Here is a 14,291-nt window from a genome sequence, read left to right as displayed (position 1 = left end):
CACGATTCCAACGAGCCCACCCCCGTCCAAAACGGTTGTGAAATGGCCGACTGACCGACCGTCGGACTTACCGACCGCCCTTCGGACTTGCCGACCGACCGTCGGACTTGCCGACCGACCGTCGGACTACCGACCGTCGGACTACCGACCGACGCGGCGGTCGGCTGGAATGGATCTCGCCGGAATTGATCTCGCCCTAAGTGGACGTCGGCTTGAACTGGGGAAATTATGTGGGTCTCATATGGTTTATTTATGGGCAGGAGGGTGGGAGAGCAGAAAAATCATCAATACATTTTCATGAAACAGTATGCGCTTGAAAGGAGTCCTGTGTTTTCTGCTGGGTGGTTAAAGAGCCACGCTATAGCTGACATTTCCCACCCATTGATTCCCATCATCGGTGCAACCTTTTTGTTCGGCCACACAATGCCACTGAGACTCACAGAGGACTCTTATCGATTCCCCCCTGGCTCTTAAAATAAAGTGAGGGAGCAGACAAGCATTAGAGAAAAAAAATATATATATATATATATATATATGTCTGCTAATCAATGTGTTGATCCAGAATCTTCTGTGTGGAATCAATATGCCACACTCCTCTCTTGTCATGACATAATGATCCGTGGGATCTCTCTAACTCCCTTGAGGAGAGAGAGAAAATGTCAGGTGGAAAAAATGTGTGCCCTTTCTTTCTAGTTTTCTGTCTATGGCTGAAATAGCTTCGATTGAGAGAACAGAGCAGTGGTTATGAGACATGTGACATGATGGCGGTTTAGTGGGTGTATTATCGTCACTGTCGGGCAGAAACCATATATATTGTCTTCATATTTTAACTTTTGAGGGGCGCTATAGCCTCTCCTATGCCCAGCTTTCTGGCTTTGTGTGAACACAAACATTGGCTGATGATTGGCTGATCACCCCATAGCGATTTGATTGGCTGAGCAAAGGAGATATTGAAGATAAAAGTGAGGGCAGAAAAGTGAAGAGGCCAAAAGTGATTGGCCGGACTGCTCATTTGTGATGATTTGATTGGCTGAGCACGGAATGTATGTATGTACATCCTATGCCCAGCTTTGAGGATTTGTGTAAACACAAACATTGTCCTAACACAAACATTGTCCTAACACAAACATTGTCCTAACACAAACATTGAATGCCATTGACAATGAATGGACAACTTTGAGTGTTTGTGGAAACACAAACATTGAATGCCATTGACAATGAATGGCCAGCATTGAGTGTTTGTGGAAACACAAACATTGAATGCCATTGACAATGAATGGCCAGCATTGAGTGTTTGTGGAAACACAAACATTGAATGCCATGGACAATGAATGGCCAGCTTTGAGTGTTTCGAGCTTGTAGATCTGCTATTTTTTAATTTGAATCCTGAACCCTGAGGTTTCCACCCGACAGACGATATATTACTTTGAAAACCTTGTAAGCAGATCTGCTGTTTGTACTACTTGTGTGTGATACTAGGTTTCTGCTTGACTACACTGCAGATGCTTATCCGAGTTACCAAGAGTCCGACAGTCATTAGTTCTGCCAACACCATCGCCCCCGACATGCGTTGCCGGTTACAAATCACCCATGACATGACCGTTGACGGTTACAAATTTCACATGCTGCAGGTTTCAAATCACTCGTGGCGTCCGCGTGCAGTTAGGGTCAGGTTAGTGTTTGGGTAGGTTGTCGGACTAATGACTGTCGGACTCGTGATATGTCGGAACAACTGCCTGCCTGCACCCGGCTTGAGATATTGGCCAGTAGAGAGAGAGATGGTATGGTATTATTGGCACAGTATTCAGACAATTCAAGGAAATGCACGACCGGCCGGCCTATCAAACGACCGGCCGGCCTATCGAAGCTTCCGGCAGGCCGGCCGGTCCTTTTGGATTTCGCCCTTGCTGGAGGGTATTGTAGCCTTTCAAGTATCATTTTCATACGGTGTCCTGCAGAAGTTTCACCTTCACTGGTCAATTGTGGAACTTTTTTTTCCTTCTTTTTTCAATGGGGTGACAATGTGCTACTGGGATCTCTGGAAGGCTTCGGAGCACAGAACACAGTAGGGAGTAAATTCATACACGTAATTAACACTTAACTAACGCTCACATAACGATTAACTAACTACAGCAATTTACGTGATGTAAGCGTTGCCTAAATCATTGGGGTCTCAATAAAACGATGATAATTATTTTGTACTGATGGCACGCTATAAATATAGCCATAATCTACAAAATCTACATTTGGACACACAAAACCACAGCTATTTCCATATATGGGCATGTGACATGCTGATTTGCGCTGGTGTTGGGCATAAAGTGGCACGAAATGCTGTGCATTATGCTTGGGCTCTGCTTCATTAGAAAATATGATAATAGTTAAATTTACATCCAGATAGCTAGAGGCAGGGAATGGAAAAAGAGTTAAATCGAGAAATGTATGCTTATGTCAGTGACTATGAAATAAAGGGTGGCGACCAAATCTCCAGTGTAATCTGAGTTTTTCAAGTCAATATGTGTGATTATGCACACAATGTATTATTCATTGGCCATATTCTCCACGGAAGAAAGAAGCAATAACTTGAATGTGCAGCACTTTGCCCCATGCATTAATTCATTGTGCATTTTGAGTGTGTGTGTGTGTGTGTGTGTGTGTGTTTGCGTGCGTGCGTGCGTGCGTGTGCGTGCGTGTGTGCGTGCAATCATGTGTGTGCATGCGTGTATGTCTTGTAATAATGTGCATCTTTCATGAATGCATTGTAGGTGCATCAACATTATGTCATGTGGCTGTCATGTCTTTACGGAAGCCCTTTTAATCAATGCTAAGTGATGCTCCATAGAATGTACCCCCCCCCCATTGTTTTTACTGTATTGTGTTCAACCTCTGTGCGACGTCCATACCATAGGACCTCCATACAACCTCAGTGCGACGTCCATACCATAGGACCTCCATACAACCTCAGTGCGACGTCCATACCATAGGACCTCCATACAACCTCTGTGCGACGTCCATACCATAGGACCTCCATACAACCTCAGTGCGACGTCCATACCATAGGACCTCCATACAACCTCAGTGCGACGTCCATACCATAGGACCTCCATACAACCTCTGTGCGACGTCCATACGACCTCTATGTGATGTCCATATGACCTCCATATGACCTCCATACAACCTCTGTGCGACGTCCATATGACCTCCATACAACCTCTGTGCGACGTCCATACAACCTCTATGTGACGTCCATAGGACCTCCATACAACCTCTGTGCGACGTCCATAGGACCTCCATACAACCTCTGTGCGACGTCCATAGGACCTCCATACAACCTCTGTGTGACGTCCATACAACCTCCATACAACCTCTGTGCGACGTCCATACGACCTCCATACAACCTCTCTGCGACGTCCATACAACCTCTATGTGACGTCCATAGGACCTCCATACAACCTCTGTGCGACGTCCATACGACCTCCATACAACCTCTACGTGACGTCCATAGGACCTCCATACAACCTCTGAGCGACGTCCATAGGACCTCCATACAACCTCTGTGTGACGTCCATAGGACCTCCATACATCCTCTGTGTGACGTCCATACAACCTCTATGTGACGTCCATAGGACCTCCATACAACCTCTGTGCGACGTCCATAGGACCTCCATACAACCTCTGTGCGACGTCCATACAACCTCCCTGTGACGTCCATAGGACCTCCATACAACCTCTGTGCGACGTCCATAGGACCTCAATACAACCTCTGTGCGACGACGTCCATACAAATATGTGACGTCCATAGGACCTCTATACAACCTCTGTGGACGTCCATAGGACCTCCATACAACCTCTGTGCGACATCCATACAACCTCTATGTGACGTCCATAGGACCTCCATACAACCTCTGTGCGACGTCCATACAACCTCTATGTGACGTCCATAGGACCTTCATACAACCTCCATTACATACCGTCTATATTTGCAAGCAACAACAAAAAATAACTAGCCATTCTTAACGAGTGTTGTCCTGATTAACATTTATCTGTATATCACGAGAATTGTGCAATTATTGAAATACTGTTATGCAGTGCTTAATTTCTAAATTCTTAGGTGCCGGAGCTCGGGTGTGTGCATGTGCACGCGCGCGTGCACGTGCACGTGCACGCACATGCGCATGCACGTGCACGTGCACGCACATGCGCGCGCAAAATTCCCAAATTCCCATCTTAACACAATAGAGTAGGCATATAGACGTTTTTTTTTTAATATGTCTTTTAATGTTCTGATGAATTGAAAATGGAGGACCCTGAAGTAACAAGTATTTTTCGATAACATTTGCAGCAGCAGTTCACACAGGGGTCCGCTGGCTCACAACACACAACTACAGTAGGCATTTGCAGTTCAGTTGGCACAGCGGCTCAACGTTATATTACATACTGTATAAAATACAGTAGTCCTATAACAAGTTAGGGTGGCCCATCATCAGAACAGTACGCAATGTAAATACCTGCATGCGCGTTTTGTTGTTGTCCTTATCCAAGTTCCTCCTCCGCCTCCGATGAACTCAATAATGCTACTACTACTTAATTCTGTACTAGTCTTCTTTTTTTTCCCGGGCCCACCAAAGCAAGCGTTATGATATTCGATACTGATCGACCCATGTTCTAAAGCCGGGTGTCTTCGCGAGATTTGGCAATGCAGTCAGTTCTGTTCATAAGAACTCACCATGGCATGTTGTATTGAAAACAAAACGCATGCTGTCCCCGAGGCTAAACTCCAAGTAGCAGTTAATCTATTGCTCCATAAAAGTATGAAAGTTCCATATTCCATATGCAACGAACGACAACAGATGCAAATTGCAAAAGTCGAGACGAGTTTTTATTTACGCATCCGACACATAGAGTATTAAAAGGAGGATCCGACACCGTCAACAGTGAGGCGTCAAGCCGGGGTTCCATAGCCACCTATTTCCTCTCACAACGGGCACACATTTCAAAATAAGTTTTTTTGCTTGTACTTGCAATGCGATCATTCAAGCCATGTTTTATTTTGGAATCGTACTGGAAATAGAAGTAACTATGACAAGGAAGAAGCCTAGTTGACTTGAAAATGAACTCTGCACAGGAGCTGTGTTTGTTGCCCGCAAGGATATTGCTCCAGTTCCTCCTGGCGTCGTAGTTTGGATGCCAGTACGACTGCAGGGACGACTCACATTTGTGACCGGTCACCGACATGATTTCTCTAACCTTGAGACCAGTGTTGTTTTCGTCGACTAAAACTAAACAAAACATGTTCGTCGACTACCTTTTTTCACTGACAAAAAATAAATAGAAACTAAATAAAAACTAAGCTATGATGACTAAAACTAAGACTAAATATATCGACAATTTCGTCAACAAATAAAAACTAGACTAAAATGTTAGGAAGGGAATAGTGGACAAGAGATCCAGTATAAGTCATTTTACACTTGGTTGCATGCTGAAAATAGCCAATCTACAAGCCCACAACGCGTCGCGTTGTGAGCTTGTAGATCGGCTATTTTCAGCAAGCCCCGCCAAAATACATTTTAGACGACTAAATCAACCGTAGATTTAGTCGACTAAAATCTCATGACATTTGGTCGACTAAAACTAGACTAACACTAAAACATTCCAGGTGACTAAAATGTGACTAAAACTAAGTGAAAACTATTCAAAAGACTAGGACTAAAACTAAAATCAAATGTTGCTGCCAAAAACAACACTGCTTGAGACCCGCATCAGAGAGTTTTTTGTACCGTGGTGCTTCGCAAGCAGTGGTTGGTGTAGACAGTTGCGGTGCCAGCTGCTTTGCAAATCTGAGGCAACATGGAGGAAAGATAGTTTACCCCATGGGCTCTCTGGTATACCTAACATTAGGAGAAATAAGACAATAAGACAATTTCCCATAACTGTAGAGTAACCAAACTACACTGTAACTAACAATGACAAAGCAGAGCATAATATTGGCAACAGATAAATAAATCGTTAACTTACCACCGATCATTAGTGTAGTTTGCTCACTTTGGATGTAGATAGAATGCGGGTGGATTATCCGGCAGCAACGACACGTAGTGAAGCGACAGGACACAGTGGGTTTCCAGGCAGCTCGAACATAAATCCCTGCAGTGACTCTTTGTTTCTTTCACTGGCGTCTTTGTGATTTTTTTTTGTGCATTCGTTGAATGATAATGTTACATACTTGAGACCGTTCTCGTCCTGGCGGACAGTAAATGATTCGGTAACCCTTCATTTTACGGTACGGTAATTACCAGGTAACTACCAGGTAATAATAGGTAAGTACCTGGTATTACCTGGTAACAACCAGGTAGTAGTTATAAGTATTTACCCATTAATTACCTGGTAATTACATGGTAACTTCCACATACATTACTCAGTAATTACTATGTAATTACCAAGTACTACCCATGTAAACGCATGGGTAGCCTACCAGGAAATTACCAGTGATTATAATCTACAATTACCAGGTAGGTACATGGTAATATCATGGAAATAGAGCACACTTCCTTTCACAGTACAGTTCCTCCTTTCTTACTGGATACCTATCAGGTAATTACATGGTAGTTGTCAGGAAATTACCTAGTAACAACTGGTAATTTCCTGGTAGGCTACTACCCATGTGTTTCATGGGTAGTACCCATGTAAACACAGTGAATACAGTTACCATGTTATTACCTGGTATAGTTGTCAGGAAAATACTTGGTAATGACCTAGTACCTACTGGGTAACTTGCCTGGTAGCAGAGTAAATACCTGGTAGTTGTTGAAAATACTTGGTATACCTATAGTACCTACATACCTATAGTACCTGCAACCAGGGTATCGTGCCTGGTTGCAGAGTAAATACTTATAAATACCGGGTAGTTAGCTGGTAATTACATAGTAAAAACGTATAAATACCTGGTAATTGTCAGGAACATACTTGGTAATTACCTGGCAACCAGTGTGTCATTTACCATGGTAAGTTCCATATAATTACCTGGAGATTATACAGTAAATAGTTATACATACTGGGTAATACTTGGTAATTACATCGTAATTAATGAGTAATGCATCTGGAAGTTACCATGTAATTACCAGGTAATTAATGGGTAAATACTTATAACTACTACCTGGTTGTTACCAGATAATACCAGGTACTTACCTATTATTACCAGGTAATTACCTGGTAGTTACCTGGTAATTACCGTACCGTAAAATGAAGGGTTACCAATGATTCAGGCTTCAGTTTACGGTTCCCCTCGTTAGCTCTCCGTCCCATGTGCAGCTGCACATCAAACCACACTTTGTTGACAAGACCCCGTGGTGTATTTGGATTCAACGCTGGAGAGTGCTTGATTTTGTCCAAGTCTTCCTCTGTTAGCGCTTGGTGATGTGTTGTTTAGTCACGTCCTTCTCGGCGGAGTTTCTTCACTACTCCAACAAAGACATTGTTACTGGTGATAAATTCGGAATCTTTCAGTAGACACCAGGACCGACTTATGGGTGGATCATTTATGTACCTGTTAAGCACGTAGCCCAAGATAACTGCTGAAACCATAAGATTCGCATTTCCCGTTTTTTCACGGTGGCATAGAAGTGCCGCAAAGTCTCATTAACGTCAATTTTTTTGTGATTGTTTTAAAGTCAATATACAACTCCTTCTCGGTACACCAGGATTGAAAACAGCGAACGGCCCACATTGTCTGTTTCGCGGTCCCCTCTTCGTTTCTGGACTTTTCAAGCTCTTGTAGGTCGCTGTCATTTATTTCTGCGTGTCGTTTTGTCTGTTCTTCCTCCATATTGTCGCTTTCTTGCAACCACTCGTCCACGCTTAGGCTTCACTCACACTAGCTGGGGGCGAACTCGTAATAAATCACCATAATTTGGCTCTTGGTGACTAGTTTTTGAATTTTGGCGTGGTGTTAGGTATGGGTATAAGGTTTTCAAAAAGCTGTGCAAACGCATTGGGTGCGCCCCTATAGTGGGCTGTTTGCACAGACTCAAATATTAGATACGTATAGCTATGGTTGTAAACCAAAATAATTGATAAAATAGATTTTTCATCCACGGTGGCTAAAATGAGCTAAAATGCCTATAGACCAATTATTTGTTTACAAACATTGGGACTGGGCGCACGGGTGAATGTTTCATGTAATCAATTTCCCAACAGATCTCCAAACCTGTTGTTTTGGGGAGCGCTGGTTTCAGTCCATTCAACCTCCTCTTGTGAGTTGGCTAGTGAGGTGCACCCTAGGAGACATTTATACTTCAAAGCCCAACTATTGCGCACAGAGAACAGCATACAAGCTCACATCGCAGATGCGACTGTTCTGAGCGTAGAGGTCTGCGTGCGCGACACCATCGCGGGACGAAGCATAAATTATACTTGATGGGCTGCAGGTCGCCGTGCACAAACAGGCTCTGCTGCCGTGTTCATGAGCGCACCTCCCGTTCTTATGACAGCGACTGGAGATGTGGTTTTGAGGTTTTGAATTGCTATTATTGTTCAAACACAACAGAAACCAAGGATTATATATTTCAAGGGCGCGAGATCACAATAAAAATCCTAATCATTCTTCCTCCACACTGGGAGAAAAACAGCATATGAAAGTTTGATGGGGCATTTTTTACACGTGAATGCAGTTAGAACGTTTCCATTGCATCTTATGAGAGGTGGTGTTCTTCTGCTGCCTTTATGCGCGCACATACTGTTTCTTATCAGTGTGTCGTCTGATAAGGCGTCTATAAACTGGGATTTAATATGTAAAAAATCATAACAATTATGCACTTCGTAACTACTTTTTGAATTTTGGCATGGTGTTAGGTATGTGCATAAGGTTTTCAAAAACTAATTTGGCTCGCCCCCTAGTGGTCGGTTTGCAATGAAACTATTAGATATGTCAGTATATGGTTGGAACCCCAAATAATTGATAGAGGAGATTTTTCAATGGATTCTGTTACCATTGGGTGTGCTAAATAACATACTATTTTTTTACGGAAAACGAACAACTTGAAAGGCATCGTTTTCAAGATGGCGTCCACGATGGCTGCCGGGAGCTTAAAATGCCTGTTTCATTCCAAAGTTGCAAACCGACCACTAGGGGGCGAGCCAAATTAGTTTACGATGGTTTTTGAAAACCTTATGACCATACCTAACAGCATGCCAAAATTCAAAGAGCAGTTACCAAGTGCATAATTGTTATGATTTTTTATTTATTAATCACAGTTTAATTTCACGTCATTTCCAGACCCCATAATGACGTCGATATCCCGTTATTTATTTCGACAGCTGCCTTGGTCGTTTTGTTGACGTCGTATGGACGTTGTATGGACGTTTGCTACAAATTTCAGGGCCGGTTCTAGGGGGGGGCAGGGGTGGGCATAGCCCACCCAAACGTGCGTCCTGCCCACCCAATGTGGGTTTGACACCCCACCCGCGCCGGCGGAGTCGCCCCCCCTTACAATTCTGTCTGCCCACCTGAGTGGGCCGGGCTGGCTTTTGTATAAGTAGTATTATTATTTTAAAGTAATTATAATAATAATAATAATAATAACAACAACAACAACAACAACAACAGCGCCTTTATTATTAGTAGTAGTATTATTAGTATTATTATTTTAATTATAATGAATCTTATAATTAATAATAATATAAACTTGTATGCGCGTCATAGAGTATAGGATGCGCGTACACAATAGTGAACAGAATCCTGATTGGCTGGGGCAACATGTGACCTACTCTGATTGGCTGAAGGCCGTACTGCTCAGCTATTTTGTCAATGCAAATTGCACTGCTCAAGACGGCAAGACGCTAATATCCTTATCCCTGTACAAAGTCAAATTAAGGTAAGGCCAATGTACGTTTATAAATGTCAATGTTCTGAATCTAAATGTTTCACGTGTGTTTGCTAATATTGTTCAAACTTAATTGTATTCATCATGGGAATACTCTCGGGCCTCGGCCGTATTTGGAATGGCGGCCTAGCTGCTAGCAAAACCATGCTAGCAGTGCATTGCATGCATTGCTACCGGCGTTAGCGTGGTGTGTGTGTGTGTATATCGTTAGCGTGGTGTGTGCGTTTGGCTAGCATTTGGACGTATACGCGTGGCCTGCAACCAGCTAGCTCTGGAATGCCCCGAGCTATATATAATGAGTTTATAGCCAATTCTAACACCACGCTATAGCAAGCTAGTTGCTATAACCAGAGTGGCTAGGCCTGCTCGGCTGCTGGGTAGCTAACACGTGTATGCTGTGGCCAAGAGATGGCTAGCTATAATCTGCAACAAGTGTACGTATGGCTTTGGAATTTAAGTTAACGTATATATACGGCCTGGTTGCTGTTTCTATAACAACCCCTAATCAAATTAATTGTATATATCTATGCCCCCTTTTTTTTGGTCTGACATTTTTGCTAATTATAATTTAGATGTATTAGTTTGTTCCTTTTTTTTTTTCTTTCAATGGGGGGGGGGGGGGGGGGGGGTTAAGATTAATAAACACATTTAAACACATATCTTTCTTTGTACCTGTAAAATATGTGTGTATATATGTATATATATATATATATATATATATATATATATATATATAATTTAAAAAAAAATCCTTGTCATTAAGTGTCAGTGACTGGTGTGGTAGCCACATATAATTCATATTCTAATTGAGGGGGGTGTCTAATGAATTTAATTTCTCTCAAGTCTTCTCATCTGCTGTGGTGTCCTGTCTAGGCCTTGACTGTGAAGCCAACTAAACAAGGTACAAGACGTAGCACATCAGGTTGTCCTGTCACTTCAAATATACTGTTAAACTAAACTTATGTAGACTCCCGTCTGTTTTCAGATGGCAGCTGCTTACAAGAGTGACGCAAACGAGATATAGAACTGCTGCTAGCCATGTATAATTAATATTCTAATTGAGGGGGGTGTCTAATGAATTTAATTTCTCTCTCTCTCAAGTGGTCTTCTCATCTGCTGCGGTGTCCTGTCCAGGCCTTGAGTTGCTGTGGTGTCCTGTCCAGGCCTTGAGTTGCTGTGGTGTCCTGTCCAGGCCTTGAGTTGCTGTCCTGTCCTGTCCAGGCCTTGAGTTGCTGTCCTGTCCTGTCCAGGCCTTGAGTTGCTGTCCTGTCCTGTCCAGGCCTTGAGTTGCTGTCCTGTCCTGTCCAGGCCTTGAGTTGCTGTCCTGTCCAGGCCTTGAGTTGCTGTCCAGCCCTGAACAGACTGAAGCCAACCAAACAAGGTACAAGACGTAGCACATCAGGTTGTCATGTCACTTCAAATATACTGTTAAACTAAACGTATGTAGACTCCCGTCTGTTTTTAGATGGCAGCTGCTTACAAGAGAGTCTGGCGAACGCAAACGAGATATAGAACTGCTTCTAGCCACGTATTATTCATATTCTAATTGAGTGTGTCTAATGAATTTAATTTCTCTCTCTCTCAAGTGGTCTTCTCATCTGCTGCGGTGTCCTGTCCAGGCCTTGAGTTCCTGTGGTGTCCTGTCCAGGCCTTGAGTTGCTGTCCTGTCCAGCCCTGAACAGCCTGAAGCCAACCAAACAAGGTACAAGACGTAGCACATCAGGTTGTCCTGTCACTTCAAATATACTGTTAAACTAAACTTATGTAGACTCCCGTCTGTTTTCAGATGGCAGCTGCTTACAAGAGAGTCTGGCGAAAACGCAAACGAGATATAGAACTGCTTCTACGTCAGAATGATGATGATCTGCTGGCGCAGCTTGAAAGTAATTCTGATAGTGACGACATGCCTGGGGCTCAGAGTAGTGACGATAATGTTCCTGTGACTCCAAACAGTTCTAACAGTGACAGTAATCCGGAGCCGTCAGATAGTTTTGACGTTGACACTGACATAGAATATTGGTCTACTGACTCAGAAAAGGAACTAAATGATAATGTTGAAGTGGCTGTCAGCTTTGAAGAGAACTTGAGACAGTGGGCCTTAAAGTACAAGGAGACACACAGATCACTGAATGATTTATTGTCCATATTGAGAAAGCAAGGTCACCTATTGCCTGCAGATGCTAGGACACTTCTTGCAACACCACAGCATAATTCCACTGAAGACAAATGTGGGGGGCAGTACAGGTACTACGGGTTGGAGAAGGGGATCTGCCGTTTCCTAAGTCGGATAGAGAGCAATCAGTTAAAATTATCTGTTAACATTGATGGCATCCCACTTTTTAAAAGTAGCAGCGTACAGTTCTGGCCAATACTGGCAAAGGTTGGCCACTTCGACCCGTTTATTGTAGCCATGTATAGTGGACACAGTAAGCCTAGTCCTCTTAACGATTATCTTAACACTCCCAACGCGGATCGCGTATCAATACGTTATCAATTAATCAAACGTCGGGTGCGGATCACGTATCAATACGTTTCAATCACTTTTTTATAGCATACTTTCATTCATCTTTTTACCCACCCGGACAATGAAGAACCATCGCCCTATCATTGCTGCTTTGTCCCGCTCACGTGATCAGAAAAAAAAACAAAAAAAAAAAAACCCCCCTCCCCTCCTGAAAACAGGAGGGCGGGCCGCTTTACGTGTAGAAGCCAGTCTAAGCGCCCATGCCGATGTGTGAAAAGAATCACATTTCACCTAACCTCGCCTCACCAGGCTTTCCACCTCGGCTCGGACATTTGATTCCCCCCTCCCCTCCTGTTTCTCCAGGAGGAGGATCTTGCGAGGGGGTACATGGCCGCCACGACAAGACAGTGTTCCGTTGGTGGATCACGTATCGCCATGCAGAGCCGTCATAATCGGAGATCGCTCAGACGTGTGATTGTAACGCTTTTTTATTCATTATAATTGTAGTGATAAGACCGCAATGAACGCGTCGGGGACGTAATCGACCCGGGTGTAATGTATAACGAACTTTTCCGCGACCTAAACCGTGGTGTTGTCATCTGTGGAAGTCATTTTTTCCTTCTCGTCGACATCACAGCCGGGTGACGCTTTTTTTCCCCTCCATCGCCCCCAAGCTGCATGCCCATAGCCTGGCTTGGCCAGCCTCATAGCGGGGATTCACTGAAGATTCTTCCCCGGAGGAAACATCAGTGAACCCTCGCTATGAGTCTGGCCGTGCCAGGCTAGCATGCCCAGGCATGTTCCCCTACACTAGCTTGAAAAACAAAATCAGCTGATGACAACGCGTCTCACCGAGTCACCGTTATACTATAGTTCTGAACCGAACGGTGGAATGGGACTTTTTATAGCCGTACGGATCAAGACTTTTGCTGCCCAATGTGCCCATGACCCCCCCCCCCCCCCCCCCCAATGTTACTGCGATCAAAACAATGAAAGCAGTGAGATAGATTAGGCGAGGCGACAATCATCATCAAAAAGAAAGCATAGTTATGAAGGTTTATAGTCAGACATTGACAGGCAGATATAACAATAAACACAATAAATATGCTATACATCCTATACATCGAATGAAAGCCCTGAATGTGTACTTTTACGAGGAAAAGAGTAAACATTGATCCCATGTACAGTTTGTCATAAATTGGATACTGGATGGATGCACATTGCGCCCACCAGATATAACTGCAGAGAAGACATGGACCCGAACTCAATATTCACAAAATAAGGCCTATAGCGACATATAAATACTATATACCGTATGAAACAGAAGACTCTCTGCTTTCATAAGAAAAAAACTTCTACTGTAGTAATAATAAAAATCACACCCATGTGAAGTGAGTGGTGCAACTCTGACAGAGTTGCACCACTCACTTCACATGGGTGTGATTTTTATTATTACTACAGTAGAAGTTTTTTTCTTATGAAAGCAGAGAGTCTTCTGTTTCATACGGTATATAGTATTTATATGTCGCTATAGGCCTTATTTTGTGAATATTGAGGAGTTCACGTCCATGTCTTCTCTGAAGTTATCTGGTGGGCACAAGCTGCATTCAATAACCAATTACTGTCTAACTGTACATGGGATCAATGTTTACTCTTTTCCTCGTAAAAGTACACATTCAGGGCTTTCATTCGGTGTATAGGATGTATAGGATATTTATTGGGTTCAATTTTATATCTGCCTGTCAATGTCTCTGACTTTAAACCATCCATAACTCTGCTCGCTGTTCAAGATAACCACTTCCAGGCAAATGCAGGTGTTGCAAAAAGGTCAATATCTCCAGAATGGAACATGGTAAAATCAAAATGTATTTTTTTAATTGAAGTGGACAAGTTCAGCTTTCTTTTGATGTAGGTGTGTGATTCTCGCTATAAGAGAACATTTTACTGTGGGC

The sequence above is a fragment of the Electrona antarctica genome (assembly GCF_951216825.1).
Source record: "Electrona antarctica genome assembly, contig: scaffold_25, whole genome shotgun sequence".
Lineage (NCBI taxonomy): Eukaryota > Metazoa > Chordata > Actinopteri > Myctophiformes > Myctophidae > Electrona > Electrona antarctica.
The sequence above is the reverse complement of the archived record's forward strand: the minus strand, read 5'-3'. Positions refer to the sequence as shown.